Genomic DNA, 16,098 nt, shown 5'->3' with positions numbered 1-16,098 from the left:
TCTGAAACCAGGGCCCGGAGAGGAGAAACAACACTACAGAGAGCAAATACGGAAAATAATGTACTATAATACTCAATTTGGAAAACAGGCGCAGCAGAGTTGTGATTAAAGCAATCAGCATCATGACAAGTGACTATTAAGCAGGTCTAATCCTTCCACCAATTTTAGTTTAACACACTCTGATCAGATCTGCCGTTATCTCAACCTTTCGGGCCCCACGTTGGGCGCCAAAAAAGGCTGTCGTGGTTTAACCCGACCGGCAGCTAAACACCACGCAGCCGTTCGCTCACCCTCCCCCCTCCCTCTCTGGGACGGGGGAGAGAAATGGAAAGTGAAGCCCGTGAGTTGAGATAAAGACAGTTTAATAAGACAGGAAAAAAAATAACAAAAATAATAATAACAATAATAATAATGATGATACAATGGTGATAATACGAAGTAATAATAGTATGTACAAACAAGTGATGCACAATGCAATTGCTCACCACCCGCTGACCGATGCCCAGCCTAACCCCGAGCAGTCCGGCCCCCTCCCCCCGGCTAGCCACCTATATATTGTTTAGCATGACGTCAGATGGTATGGAATACCCCTTTGGCTAGTTTGGGTCACCTGTCCTGGGTCTGTCCCCTCCCAGCTCTTACTGCACCCCCCAGCCTGCCCGTTGGCAGGACAGAGCAAAGGCTGAGATGTCCTTGGCTTAGTATAAGCACTGCTCTGCAACAATTAAAGCATCGGGGTGTTATCAGCACTCTTCTCATTCTAAGCCAAAACACAGCATTCCACCAGCTACTAGGAAGAAAATTAATTCTGTGCTAACTGAAACCAGGACACTATTTCACTTTCACTACCTTCTGCACGGGTATATTTTCTTTTTCTGTTTCCTTCTGTTTCATTTTTCTGGCGACAGTTCTCCAAATGAGCTGACACAGGTGGAAGCGCATGTCTTTCACGAGAATGTCTTCCGGAATGTTGCTGAAGTACTGAGCAACGATGCAAGTCTGCTCGGGGTGTGCTAAAGCGACGTACATCTTCCTCTCTCAAGAGGGAACCGTGAGGCCATCCGCTTTTGTAATGATAACGCTTATGTGACCTGCTGTAGTTAAGTTGCAGTCGATTTGTCAAGGGCTGCATCGCCGTGAGAGAATTTTCTCTCTCTACTGTCTCCTGTCGCATGAGGTGAATAGTAATCGTTCTAATAGCTACATCTTTCCCATCTCCGTGCTTCATCTCGATAGTATCTTTCTCTGCTCCAACTTCTTTCCCCTTTGGATCGGTAATATCTATTGCTACCTTGTTCTGATCTTCCTCCACTGCCAGATCTGTAGTTTGAATATTTGACTGCTCGTCTGCCATTCTCAGGGCTGTTTCTTTCAGCAGGGAAAGCTCTGCACCTGCTTCCCTCCCAGTACTCCTGCTTGTGACGCTTTTGCTCAACAACTTCCATGCTCTGAGAGCACCTCCTCTTGCTGGAAGGACCTGCTTTTTGACTCTCCTTCTCTTCAGTAGGAGCACGTTCCCTCTTGCTTTGGTAACGCCCTTTGTCAGTGTTTTTAGTCTTGTCCTTTGTATCTTGGCATCTCTCTGTAATAGCTGAGGAGGAAAGGTTTTTAGAGCTACATTCAGTGTCAGACTTGAGAGAGGAAGTTTGCCGCAATTTCTCACCAGGCTCACAAGACTCTTTGCCGGACAAAACATTTTCTTTTGAAATGAGGTCACGTTCTTTTGATCGTCTTGGTTTCTCCTTCTCTCCACCGTCATCACATTGGTACTGTGCGAGGTATTCATCATTCCCAGCAGATTTCGGAGGGTCCGCGACACTGCACAAAATAAGATCACATTTCTCACTTCTGCTGAAGGACGTGAATATTAAGAGGAAAACCTTCCAAAGTCAAACAAACAAAAACCTCCGGACTACAGAACACTCGCAAAGATATGCCATTTAGAAACCTCTCCGGTGATTAGGACACCTTCTCCAGCTCCCAGAGAAAGTGTTTTTTCCCCTCTTGCTTCTGAAGCCATTGAACTAAAAAAGCAAACGCATCTCTCTCCCTCCACATGCTGCTCTGAATAAGAGCCAGAATATTCAAAACCACCCTATTTGTTCTCCCCACAGAGCTGAAAAAAACACCAGTTGAAACAGAGTTTTCTACCTCTCTCCCAAGAATTTACATTCACATACCCTATGACTGAAAAAATACAAGGCGGGACTGAGGAGGAACAGCCAGTGCTGGAAATGAAAAAAAGCAGCCCGTTTCTTCAGTCTTAAGCCTATGCTACTAGGAAAAAAACAAAACAAAACAAGAGGAGAGGAAAACAACAGCGGGAAATTTACCTATTCTCCACATGTTCAATTGCAAAGCCTCCTCTGGAGGATCAACAGCTGTGAATTCAGCGTGCTTAGGAGAAATCAGATCTACATCTGAACCACAACTCTTTCAGTAGTATCACTAACTTATGTGTTGCCTTCAGGGGGCAGTGGCGACCCGGTTCAGGAACGGCACGGCGACCAACCCCAGGCCGCTCGGTCCCTCGGCTCACACACACCAATGTCCCTGGCACTCGGTTACAAAGGGCAGACAGACCAAGAAGCACTTGCTCTTCTTCCAGTGTGGTGGGAGAAGTAGTGAAAACGATGCGGCACTTCATGGAAAGGTTTAACGTGGACCTGTTCACTGTTACACAGGCCTTTCTGAAAAACACTGGTGAAGTGGAGACTACATCATACTTTCTGCAGACAGAGCAGCGTTTGGATGGATCCCCTGTATGGAGCAGAGAGGACGATTTAGAATTGCAAAAGGATGATGAGCATGTTAGAAGTAAATTGATAGCAAAATTTGGAGCTGAAAATGTAGCAAAGTGAGTAGCATTTAGGAAAAGTTAGTAAAGTAGATGGAAATGACTGTTCTCTTACAGTGGCAAGAACTTAATAAAAGAAAGGTCATTTCAGAAATGCAGATGTGATGGAGAATGTTATATTGTTCTGTAATATGGTGGATGGCAATTGGCGTTTATTGTCGAGTCAGATGGGGTTCTATACCCGAGGCCCATAGCGCCACTTCCGCTTGCTTACATCACAGCCCACACACTACTGTCCATCAAGGGAGGGGCTCCACCTTTCCGTACAGCACGACATCTAACTACCCACACACCTAAATAGAGGACCAAGCAGCACCTTGAGAGACCCAAGCCTCATGGAGGTGCCTGCATATTCAAGGGAGGTGTTTGTGTGGCCTGGGGAGATTCTCTGGTGCTCTGACATACTGCTTGCGTGCCCCAGGGATACATTATCTAATGCCCAAGGGAGGAGCCTTGGGGCTTTTGGAAGGTGTAGGGATGACCTGGATTGATGCCTGATTGCTCTGGGGAGATGCTGGGATGTCCAGAAAGATGCTTGGGTGACCAGGGAGATGCTTGGGTGCCAGATGGAAAATGCTGATGTGCCTTCAGATGATGCCTGGCAGGATCTTGTGCATCCCACAGAAGATCTTGGGTGCCAAAGGAGGTGCTTCCCATCTCCAGTGAGAGGTTTGTGTGCCCCGGGTGGTGTTTTGGAACCCTGGGGAGACGCGTGGGTTCTCCACTCAGATATAGACATGTGGTGGGAAGATTTCTGTGTGCTCCGGTGAGGTGCTTGGTTGTTCCAGGGAGGTGCATCTGTGCTGCAGGGACATGCTTCGGTGACAGGGGCACAACTCTGTGTGATTAGGGGATAACTTTGTGTGCCCCAGGGAGGCTTTTCTTGTGCCCCAGGGGTATGCTTGTATGCCCTAGGGAGTTGCTTGTGTGCCCTGAGAATATCCTTGGGCTCTCTAGGAAGATGCTATATTCCTCTGGGGTCACTTGGGTGCCCCAGAAGATTCTTCAGTGTTGCGAAGCACGGACGAAAGCACGACAGACACCAGCAGAGTCAGATCATGCTTCACCATTTTGTTGCCCGAATAGCCCAACTTTTATAGTGAATTTTACAGGGGTGGACAGTGTTTCACACAAGATTATTGGTCAAAAGCACTCAGACAAACCGTTAAGAAAATAACACCACCTGCAAGAAGAGAACCCCCCTTTTGATTAGAAGTTAGGAAAACAACCCCCTTTGTGCTTAACGGCCACGTAGACCTAGTCCTTGAGGCCAGCTGCTGATAACAATATTATCTGAGTTCCTTAATTGGGTGATGTGGGAGTCATTGCAGTGGGAGCTTCTCATAGTTACTCTGGCAGCTTGGTTTGCTCAGCTACAGCAGGCCCTGAGATTTCTAAGGCCTACCCCTGGTTGCTTAAAGCAAGCTTAGATCGAACAATTATGCCAATTCCCAACAATTCCCTTGTTTTCTTTTTGTACAAGCAGTACTTGGTTTTACAGCAGATGTCAAATACATAACATAACACAACTATATAACTTAATCCTAATAACACTACAATTACTGTAAGCACTTAATGGTAACACAATCTAATAGTAACACACTTAAACCTAATCACTTGATGGTGATCAAAGGCTGTTCTTGACAGTCCTTGAGGTGTCACAGCCCACGTCATTGTCAGAATGATTATCAGGAACCTCTTCATGGTCGTCTTCAGCGTGTGCAGATTCTAAAACTGCTTCAGTCCACTTTGCAGTGATCCACTGGGTACCTGTTCCCGGCACCACTTCAAAATCCCTATAACATTTTGCAAGTAACCCTTTAACCACATTTATCACAATACTACGTGTAATGATGATTGACACCACAATGAACAGAATCTTTAATCCCCCTTTGACTAATCCCAGTAACCATCTATGCATTGTTTCAAACAAATCAGTGAACCATTGATTGAAAGGATTGATACCATATTGACTCTTTCTCATGTGCTCTTTCAGGAAAGTAATGAATTTGTGAGTTGAAAAGGTCTAAACAGTACATTCCCTTAAATTTCTCCAAGTGGCTACTTCAAACAATGACTCCGTACTAGTGAAACTTGATTTTGCTCAACCGATCACAACTAGCCCTGCCCCAATTGACTCCCCGTTTTTCTAACAGCGCTGTAATAAATCCATTTCTTCTGATTTTTGCCGGCACCAATTTCCTATGCTTTTAGCCTGCCCTATGGTTATATCCCGGGATCCTGCACTGTGGCAACAATAACCTGTACTAAGGCTATATTCCGGAATCCTGCACTATGGCAACAATAACCTGAATTATGGCTATATTCCGGAATCCTGCACTATGGCAACGATAACCTGTACTATGGCTATAGCCCGGGATCCTGCACTGTGGCAACAATAACCTGTACTATGGTTATATTCCGGAATCCTGCACTACGGCAACAATAACCTGAACTATGGTTATATTCCGGAATCCTGCACTATGGCAATGATAACCTGTACTAGGGCCATATTCCGGAATCCTGCACTATGGCAATAACCTGCACTAAGGCAATAACCTGCACTATGGCAATAACCTGCACTATGGCAAACCTACACTAAGGCAATAACCTGCACTGTGGCAAAAGCGCGCTCTCACTCACACAGTACACAGCACAATCACACATACAGAGCACAATCGCACACCCAGAGGCCTCTGGCACATCTCACTCTCAATCATACCACAAGAACATAATTTAGAATGATAAGCAAACAAACAAGTATTGTCTCTCATTGTGTTCCTCATGAAATGACTTGCAACACTTTGTTTTAAAACCTTACCCTTACACAAATACTTTCAACACAAAATACCTGGACATTTAAGAATAACACATACAATTATTAACACTCCAGTTAGTATCCCTCCAGCAGCTGAAAACATACTGTTTGTCTGCAGTTTCAGGAGATCTTTGTCTGCTCCTGCGGTGAGCGGCTGAGAGTGGAGTCCCCTCCGAACAAAACGCTCAGGGTGCACCTAGGGGCGTCCACACCACAGCCGATCCCCGCAGCCAAGCAGTTGTTACGTGCGGCCGCAGATGCCACTCCAGGCACTAAAATTGCCAATGCCGCTCTAGCTGCAACCCCACACAATTCAACATTATCATTGCAATCCGGTGCAAGCAATGCCCATTTATGTCTGGTGATCTCACACAACTGTAACAAGCTAGGAGCAAATACAATGAGTTTATCTAAGTAACATGGACATCTGGTAGCATTTGCAGCAATACCTTGCCAGCCCCTATCCCCACAAATCAGAAAAACATCAGGAGGTAAGGCCAAAGCTGTACAATTGTTCCAAACACTGTAGTTGTGACCCCTTGTCTCCATGCTATAAACCCCTAAACCCTGCTTAGCAGCGTCATTGTAATCACAGGTGTTACTTGTATTTCTATACCCGTATGGCCCTTTCCAGGTTCCTGTAGCAGAATTCATCTGATAGCCACGGCTACATTCACATTCGTAGCCACCTTTCAGGTTGATACAGATTTGACTACAGATACCAGGGTTTTGACATTCATCAATATCTCCACAGTTTCTCTTGTCTACAAACTCAAACCCAGCCGGACAGTCACATTCATTTATGATGCATTCCTTCAGGGGCTCATCACCCCAGTCCTTGCAGTCTCTCTGCTGGTTACACACTTTATTGATATCTATGCATTCTCCACTTCTGCACTTGAATTTGCCAGGTCCAGAGCACTGAATAACATTGTTACAGTTTGCTTCATCAGTGCCATCCAGACAGTCTCTCACACCACTGCACTGCCTACTCCCATGGACACAGTTCCCATCTTCACATCTGAACTGGTCTGGCCTGCAGGTCTGAGAAGGGCAGTTAATTTCATCACTTCTATCCTTGCAATCAGGATCTCTGTCACAGTCTTTTTCACCATCACATTTCCAGGACACTGGGATACACTGGGTTGACTGAGGACCACAGCTGATTTCATTTACCCAGCATGCTCTCATATGACACAGCTCAGAACTTTCGTCAGACCTATCTTCACAGTCCAGATCCCTATCACACTGCCATCTGTTTGGCACACACTGACCGCTGTTGCACACAAAGTCAGATTCAGCACACATCTTCACACAAGCACTCTCATCACTGCCATCTGAGCAGTCTTCACATTTTGTTCTAGCACTGTCGGCGGCAGTGCACAGGCAGGTGAGGGCAAGCAGCAGGCAAAGCGCCCCACAGCGCGGCAGTGCCCGCCGCTGCCCTGCACCTGTGTCACTTATACTATTCCTATTACCCGTGCTGTTAGTGTCAGTGGCATCCTCCTGGTACCGTTTCTGTCTTTGTCGCCCCTTACTCTCCCCCTTTTCTTTTTGCCACTGACCATTCACCACAAATGGATGAGACACATGATTACTAGTTAGGAAAGAGAGTGTAACGTCTGCTATACGGCTGCAGGCCGTGCCAGCTGCAACCCTAGCAGCTGTTTGTGAACAAGCCTGCCAGTGGTCATTTGGCGGTGTAATCTGCGTCTCTGCACTCCTGCCCTGCAATAGAGCTAAATCGTCATTAATAGTCTGTAGAATGTGGCAACCCCATGGAATGTTATCCAGAAACATAGTTATAACACCGATCTGGGGACGAATAGTCTTTTTTGCATTGCAAGATAAACCTCTTATAAAAGGAATGCTAGAGCGAAACAGCACAGCCGCTGCTGCCGCTGCCTCCATGGTTCCGTCAGACAGGCTGCAGGGTCCTGATGTCCGTCCCTCTGCTCTGTGCCGACTCGCCACACGGTGAGGGTCGGCTGCCGTTGTCCACTGACGCCTCTGGTCTCCCGTAGCAACTCGATCTCGGATGTCCCGCATCGCACCGCGATTACTTCAATGTCCCGCGTTTTTCGCGGCTCCTTTTCCCGCGTCCCTGCGCGGTTCCGCTTCCCGCGTCTCTCACCGTGAGTCCCCGCGTCTCACCGTGAGTCCTGTGTACAGCGTTTGCGGCTCGGTGTCTGGCTACGGCGCCAGTCCGATGTCCGCTCCGATGTCCACTCCGATGTTCCGGCGGCGCTCCGATGTCCCGCGCCGCTCCGATGTCTCAGTGTCGGGCTCAGGCTCAGCGCTGTGATGTCGCAGCGCCGCTGGCCCCGGCGCCGCGCCTACCCCTGGTTGCTTAAAGCAAGCTTAGATCGAACAATTATGCCAATTCCCAACACTTCAGTACTGAAGAGAGCAGTTTGTGTGCTCCAGAGAGGTGCTGGAGTGCAACTGGTTTGTTCTTGTGTGACTGGGAGGTGCTTTGGGCTGTGGGAAAATTCTTGGTTACCCTCAGCAGCTCCATGGGTCCTCCAGGAAGGTGCTTGGATTCCCCAGGGTAATGCTGGTGCACCCAGGAAGGTGTTTGGCTGACCCAGGGCGATGGATGGTTTCTCCAGAGACGTGCTTCATTGCTGCAGGGAGATTCCTGGGGGCTTTAAAGATATTCTTGGATGACCTATGCAGATGCTTTTTCAGTGCTCCAGAGAGATGTTAGAGTGCAGTGGGGAGGTGCATGGGTCCTCCTGGAAGATGGCTGTGTTCCCTGGGGAGAAGATTGGCACCTCAGGGAAATGCTTGTGTTCCCGTGGAAATGCCTTGGAACTCCAGGGAGATGCTTGGATGCCTTGGGGACATCCTTGAGTTGAAATCTTGAGAAGTGATGGAGTTCTCAGGGGACACCCTATGATTCCCTGGGGAGTTGCTTGGTTGTCCAAGCAGAAACCTCTTTTCTCCAGGCAAGTTCTTGAATGTCCCGGGGAGATGCTTGTGTGCCCCAGGGAGATGCCTCACTGCCCTCTGGAGATACGTGCTGGCACCACTGAGTGCTGGGCAGAGATGCTTGTTTCCACTGGGAGTATAATGAAGTTCCTCAGAGAGCTGCTACGATGGGAATGGTAATGGTTGGCTCCTGCAATGGCATGATTTTGTTCCTGCTGGGCATGTTTTTGTGTCCAAGAGAGGTGCTTGGTTATACCAAGGAGATGCCTGGCAAACAAAGCATTGCCCTGGTTCACACCAACATCTCCCTTAGGCAAACAAGCACATCCCAAGGGTACGCAGGCTTCTCCCTGGAGCACCCAAGAATCTCCCCAGACAACTCAAGAATCTCCCCAGACCACCAACCTATCTTACAAGGAGGACCCAAACACCTATCAAAAGCGGAAGATATTTTCCAAGGAGCATTCAGGCACCTCCCTGGAGAAGCCGAGTACCTCCTTGGGAAAGCAAAAAATCTCCCCTGGGAATACAAGCATCTTCTCGGAGAACCCTCTATAGCATCCAGGTATCTCCCAGGAGCACTCAAGCACCTCCCTAGGGCTGAACAACATCAACGTCTGTAGCCAAGAATCTCCAAAGAGCATCTTCCTGGAGGAGACATCTCAGTGGAGCACCAATGCATCTCCCCAGGACACCCAGGAACCTGCCCGGGGCATTCAAGAACCTCCCTGGAGCACCCTACTGTCCACCAAGCCACCCTGGTGTCTCCTGGAGCATGCAAACATCTCTGTGCAGCACCCAGGCATCTCTCCCAGGCATACTAACACCTCCTTGGGCATTTCCCTGGGCTACACAAGCACCTCCCTGGGATCACCCAAACATTTCCTCAGGGCACCCAAACACCTCCCTGGAACACCCAAGCCTCTCCTTTGAATTATCCAAACATAGAATCATAGAATCATAGAATATCCTGAGTTGGAAGGGACCCTTAAGGATCATCAAGTCCAACTCTTGACACCGCACAGGTCTACCCAAAAGTTCAGACCATGTGACTAAGTGCACAGTCCAATCTCTTCTTAAATTCAGACAGGCTCGGTGCAGTGACCACTTCCCTGGGGAGCGTGTTCCAGTGTGCAACCACCCTCTCTGTGAAGAACCCCCTCCTGATGTCAAGCCTAAACTTCCCCTGCCTCAGCTTAACCCCGTTCCCGTGGGTCCTGTCACTGGTGTTATTGGAGAAAAGGTCTCCTGCCTCTCGACACCCCTTTACGAGGAAGTTGTAGACTGTGATGAGGTCTCCCCTCAGCCTCCTCTTCTCCAGGCTGAACAGGCCCAGTGACCTCAGCCGTTCTTCGTACGTCTTCCCCTCCAGGCCTTTCACCATCTTCGTAGCCCTCCTCTGGACACTCTCCAACAGTTTCATGTCCTTTCTATACTGTGGTGCCCAGAACTGCACACAGTACTCGAGGTGAGGCCGCACCAGCGCAGAGTAGAGCAGGACAATCACCTCCCTTGACCTACTAGCGATGCCGTGCTTGATGCACCCCAGGACACGGTTGGCCCTCCTGGCTGCCAGGGCACACTGCTGGCTCATATTCAACTTGCTGTCTACCACGACCCCCAGATCCCTCTCTTCTAGGCTGCTCTCCAGCGTCTCATCGCCCAGTCTGTACGTGCAGCCAGGGTTTCCCCGTCCCAAGTGCAGGACCTGGCACTTCTTCCCAGGGAAGCCAAGCACCTCCCTGGAGATATTAATCAATGTCCACGTGGCACCCAAGCATCCTCCCTGGTCACCCAAGCATCTTCCTGGACATCCCAGAATCTCCCTGGGGCAAACAGGCATCAATCCAGGTCACCCCTACACCTTCCTAAAGCTCCAAATCTCCTCCCTTGGGCATCAAAATATGTGTCCCTGGGGCACATAAGCAGAATCCTGGTGCACCAAAGATCTCCGCAGGAAACCCAAACACCTCTCCAGAATACAAATACCTCCATGAGGCACCCAAGCATCTCCCCAGGGGACCATAACATCCACCTGGAGGACCAACAGTCCTCCCCACAGCACTCCAGCATCTCACTGCAGCACCAAAGCATCTCCCCTGGAACCCAAGCACCTCCTGAAGCACACAGACATCTCTCCAGGTCTGCTTAGTGTCAGGCTGAGTCACCAAGCTTCCCCCTGGAATGCGCAAGTCCTCCTTGGAGAAACCAAGCATGGCCTTGGGGCACAGAAGCACCTCCCTGGATCAGCCCCACAGAGCCTTGAAGTAGGCAAGAATCTCTCTGGGCACACCAGGGTATTCCCAGGGCATGCAAGCACCTCCCAGTGCTCTGTGGAGGTGCTGGAGTGCTCTGGGAGATGCCTGAGTGTGGAGGAATGGTTAAGTGAAGTAGGCCATGTGAACATTGAACAGCTAGGAGGCCACGAGCTAACAAAGTATCGAACACAGCTCAAATGAGCCTGAGAAAGTACGTAAGTAAGCCTGAGAAAATACGTAAACGCACCTGGGAAAGTACGTAAAATCTGGGAGGTTTCAGGGAGGTTTCAGGGAGGTTTCAGGGAGGTTTCAGGTACAAGAACATGATATCTGTTGGTGGTCTGGGAAAGTACTAACTGTGTTATTTCGGTGGGAAACTAGCTGATAGAATAGAGAAATGCACTAACCAATCATGAGCTTAGCTTTTGCAATTTGTATGAGCTAATTATATTGAATTAGATAAAAGACGACTGAGCTATCCAATAAATCGAAGTTCACTGATCACTCATATTGAGCGTCTGTGTCTTCCTTCCGTCGACAACAAATGTCCTCGCAACAAATGGCGCCCGAACAGGGACCTGCTATACGGGGACAGGGACTTCGCTGGAGTTGAACCTGCACTGGAATTGAACCTGCGAGCCACGGTTGGACGGAATACGAGAACCGGTCCTGCAACGCAGCTCAGGAGGTGAAAAGGATTACAAATTGCTGAATCTCCGCACCCGAGGCCTGAAAGGTGAATGGACAAGAAACCTGCAATCCCCGCACCCGCAGCTCGGAAAGGGAGTCCTCGCACCCGGGATGAGCCTATAGAGGGTCCCGCCGGAAAGCGTCGCCAAGGTCTTTGCAAAGGCTGCAACGGTACCGACGTATATAAAGGTATGGAGAGACAAGCGGCGTATGATTTGCTCAAATGCTTTTTAGAAAAGCGGGGCACACAGGATGTATGTTGTAAAAAGGAATTGCCAAAGTTATTAGCTTATGGGGTAGTTAAGGGTTGTTTTTTAAATCCTGATACTGTGTTTGAACATGCAGAGTGGAGGAAGTTTGGGGACAAACTATTTGATGAGGTAATTAGTGATAACAAGATAGCGAAAAAATTGATGAAGCCATGGAGAGCAGTAACTAATGCATTAGCAACACATCAAGCTGAACAAAAAATAGCTGCTGCTGCAACAGAACGATTAGGATCATCCAGTCAGAAGGGGGGGGCTTCTGCTTCTTCCTCTACTCAGCAAAGAGCTGAGGAACAAGCTTACCCCTCTCCACCATCATATAGAACAGTTATAATTCCACAAGGGACTTCGGTAGGTTGGAGGTTGGACTCGATGACCTTGAGGTCTCTTCCAACCTAGAAAATTCTGTGATTCTGTGATTCTGTGATCAGGGGAAGAAGAACCTTCACAGCCACAGCCACCGACAGCCCCGCCCGCACCCCCGCCCGCACAATCAGAGAATAGAGAAAGGGTGGGTGAGGAATCAGGTACAAATCCATTTTCAACAAATCCATTTAAAATCAATGTACAGGACAGGGAGGAGACATGGAAAAAAATAGCGCATGAAGCAATGAAGGAAGGGAATCTTGAAGTAGCAGCACAAATAACAACAGCCTACCCGGTGGTGTACTCACCTCCAGATGCACAGGGAAATGTACAGGCTCAGTTGACTAATTTGGATTGGAAATTATTAACACAATTACGATCTACAGTAAATGAGTCTGGATTAAAAGGAGAACCTACTCGTCAAATGTTAGATTATATTTGGGGGACAAATATTTTGCTCCCAGGAGATATTCGTAGCATAATGAAACTAATCTTAACACAGCATCAACAACTTTTGTTTAATGCATATTGGCACGGTATCTGTCAAGAAGAGGTAGCGATAATATGAGCGCCTGGGGATCCCTTGTATGGTGTTACATTAGACGAATTACTGGGTATGGGACCATATTTTAGAACAGAGGCGCAGGCACTCTTGGGACCAGACAAAGCTAAGGTATCAATGAATCTAGCCAGAAGGGCATTAGAACAAATTAGAGAGCCAGGGGGAATGCCGTCCTACATGGGAATTAAACAGGGTAGAGAGGAACCATTCGGGTTGTTTATCGATTGGGTAGCAAATGCAATACAAGCAGCGGGAGTTCCCGATTATCTTAAAGGCACTATACTAAAGCAATGTGCACTCCAAAATTGTAACCCTTCAACTCGTAGTATATTAGTTACGTTACCGAGTACTTGGACAATAGAGGAAGGATTGGAAAGAATGTCTCAGGTACCTGTAGGTCCACAGACTATGTTAGTAGAAGCAGTAAAACAATTAGGTGACAACATGAAAGAACAGTCAAAAGTGTTTGCAGCCCTTGCTCCTTTGCAAACCCCCGGAGGACGTCCTATTAGCCGAGTATCGACACCGCAATATCGTTGCTTTCGATGTGGTATTGCGGGACACATCAGACGGGACTGCAAAACAGAATCTGTGTGGTGCCAGAACTGTCAATCAAATACTCACAGCACTACAGCATGCCGCCGAAATGCGTCGGGAAACGGCCGGAGCAGCGGGAGGAGCCGCCCCGCGACGACACAAAAAGTGGCTTTTACGACAACGGCAGCGACGGCAACAGCACCAGCACCAACTGCAACGAATCCTTTTTTCTCCGACCAGCCACCAGAGGGAGCCTCGGCCTGGATTTGGCAACCGCAGTCGATGTGACTTTATTGGATTCGAGACCCACCAGGGTGAAGACAGGACTTATTGGACCAGTTATTGTTAATAGGGAACCTGTGGGAGCTCTATTAATAGGGAGATCGTCTGCCACCATGAATGGATTACAAATATTAACTGGACTTATTGACAAGGACTACTTTGGGGAAATACAAATTATGGTTTCTGCAATGTTTCCTCCAATCCATGTGCCGCAGGGCACAAAAATAGCACAGTTAATCCCATTGCCTCATCTTGCTGAATCATTAGCATCGGAATCTGCAAAGGATCGAGGACTGGGAGCATTTGGCTCCACGGGAAAAGTGGCTTTATTGACACTTGGTATGCGACACAGACCACGACAAAAAGTCGCTGTATGTTTAAAGGATGAGAAAATACAGATTGAGGCATTGTTGGACACTGGTGCTGATGTATCGATAATTAGCACACAGGATTGGCCATCACATTGGCCTACATTTGAGTCTAATGCCACAGTATCGGGAGTAGGAGGCATGACTCTTGCTCGTCGATCACCAGTGCTACAATGGACAATAGGTGATAAGGTGGTAAAATGCAGTGTCTCCATCTTATCACTACCTGAAGGAGTACAAGCGCTAATAGGGCGAGACATCCTTGCCCAAATGGGAGCAGTTCTCACGACAGATCATCAAAATTTTTAGGTGTGGCCATTGCTTGGACTTTCCCGATCCCACTTAAATGGAAAACTGATGAACCTGTATGGATTGAGCAGTGGCCACTAAAACGGGAAAGTCTTTTACATGCTCATAAATTAGTACAGGAACAGTATCAACAAGGGCATCTGAGACTGTCAACAAGCCCTTGGAATACTCCGATTTTTGTGATTCCCAAAAAATCAGGGAAATACCATTTGCTACATGACTTACGAGCAGTTAATAATCAGATGTGTGCTATGGGAGCACTGCAACCTGGATTACCTAATCCTGCTATGATACCAGAAGGGTGGAAATTACTAATTGTGGATCTCAAAGACTGCTTTTTTACAATTGCATTACATGACAATGATAAACAGAGGTTTGCTTTTACACTCCCTGCTATAAATCGTGAAGAAAATTCAGGAGACAAGCCCTTGGAAGTACTTAGGGTGGAAAATCACAGATTCTACTATTCAGCCTCAGAAACTTACCATCCAATCGAACATCACAACTCTCAATGATGCTCAAAAACTGCTGGGAGATTTACAATGGATTAGGCCAGTGGTCGGAATTCCAAATGAACTGTTGAATTCCCTTCGACCATTATTAAAAGGAACTGACCCTGCCGCAAAAGTGACATTATCAGAAAAACAGTCAGAAATATTACAACAAATTGCATCATTGATCACAACGCGTGTCACGCATCGACGCATACCTGACAGGCCACTGGATTTTACTGTTTTGTGTGGTCCACAACACTTGATGGGTGCTATCACACAGCAAAAAATAAAAACGGGGGAAAAGGAAATGGAAACTGTGGTATTGGAGTGGATAGCTCCCCCATTGCAACCCCGAAGAACAATTCAAGAAAAAATTGACACGCTGTCAGAATTAATAAAGAAAGGAAGAAATCGGATACTACAAATAGACGGAGTTCCGCCAAGTACAATCTGGGTACCAATAAAGCCAGGTGACTTGGAATGGTACATACAGAATTCTGAAAAACTACAAGCTGCATTATTACAGGATGGCGCCACAATAGTGGCAAAGACATTACAATCAACTATATTGTCATGGATGGAAAACCAAGCATGGATAACCCAGCCCAAGCGGTCGGATTCTCCGTTAGCAGATGCAGTAACTGTTTTCACGGACGCTGGGAAGCGCTCCAAGTCTGCTGCAATAACATGGAAAGACGAACAAGGCTGGCAACATCAAATCTTAAAGGGCCAGGACAACGATTCATTACAGACATTAGAGCTCTATGCGGTTGTATGGACATTTATAAAATGGAAAGATGCCCCTTTAAATGTAGTATCTGATTCTCTGTACGTAGTAGGTATAGCTAATCGCATAGAGGACTCTGCCTTAAGAGATGTAAAAAATGAACGCCTTGCAGAACTATTAACTAGCTTACAGCTTGCTATAGCGCAGAGAAGCAAATCCTATGCGGTGATACATATACGAAGTCACCAATGGGTGGAAGGACTGGGAGAAGGCAATGCTCGGCCGGATAAATTAGTTGCCGCTCCAGCCACTGAAGCGCCATTATCTCCCTTCTGCAGAGCTCGGGAGGCTCATGCTATTTTTCACCAGAATGCTAAGGGACTTGCGCGGGCTTACAAACTGTCTAGAGCTGATGCGCAAGCGATAGTAAAAGCTTGCCCAACGTGTAGTAATTATAACTCAGGGGTGGGACTCGGAGTCGGGACAAACCCAAGAGGGCTTAAAGCCAATGAAGTGTGGCAAGTGGATGTCACTCATGTTCCAGCATTTGGACGATTGAAATATCTGCATGTAACAATAGACACTTATAGTCACATGATCTGGGCTACACCGCAGCCTGGGGAAAAAGTT

The sequence above is a fragment of the Aythya ferina genome (genome assembly GCF_964211825.1).
Source record: "Aythya ferina genome assembly, contig: HAP1_SCAFFOLD_118, whole genome shotgun sequence".
NCBI classification, from domain to species: domain Eukaryota; kingdom Metazoa; phylum Chordata; class Aves; order Anseriformes; family Anatidae; genus Aythya; species Aythya ferina.
The sequence above is the reverse complement of the archived record's forward strand: the minus strand, read 5'-3'. Positions refer to the sequence as shown.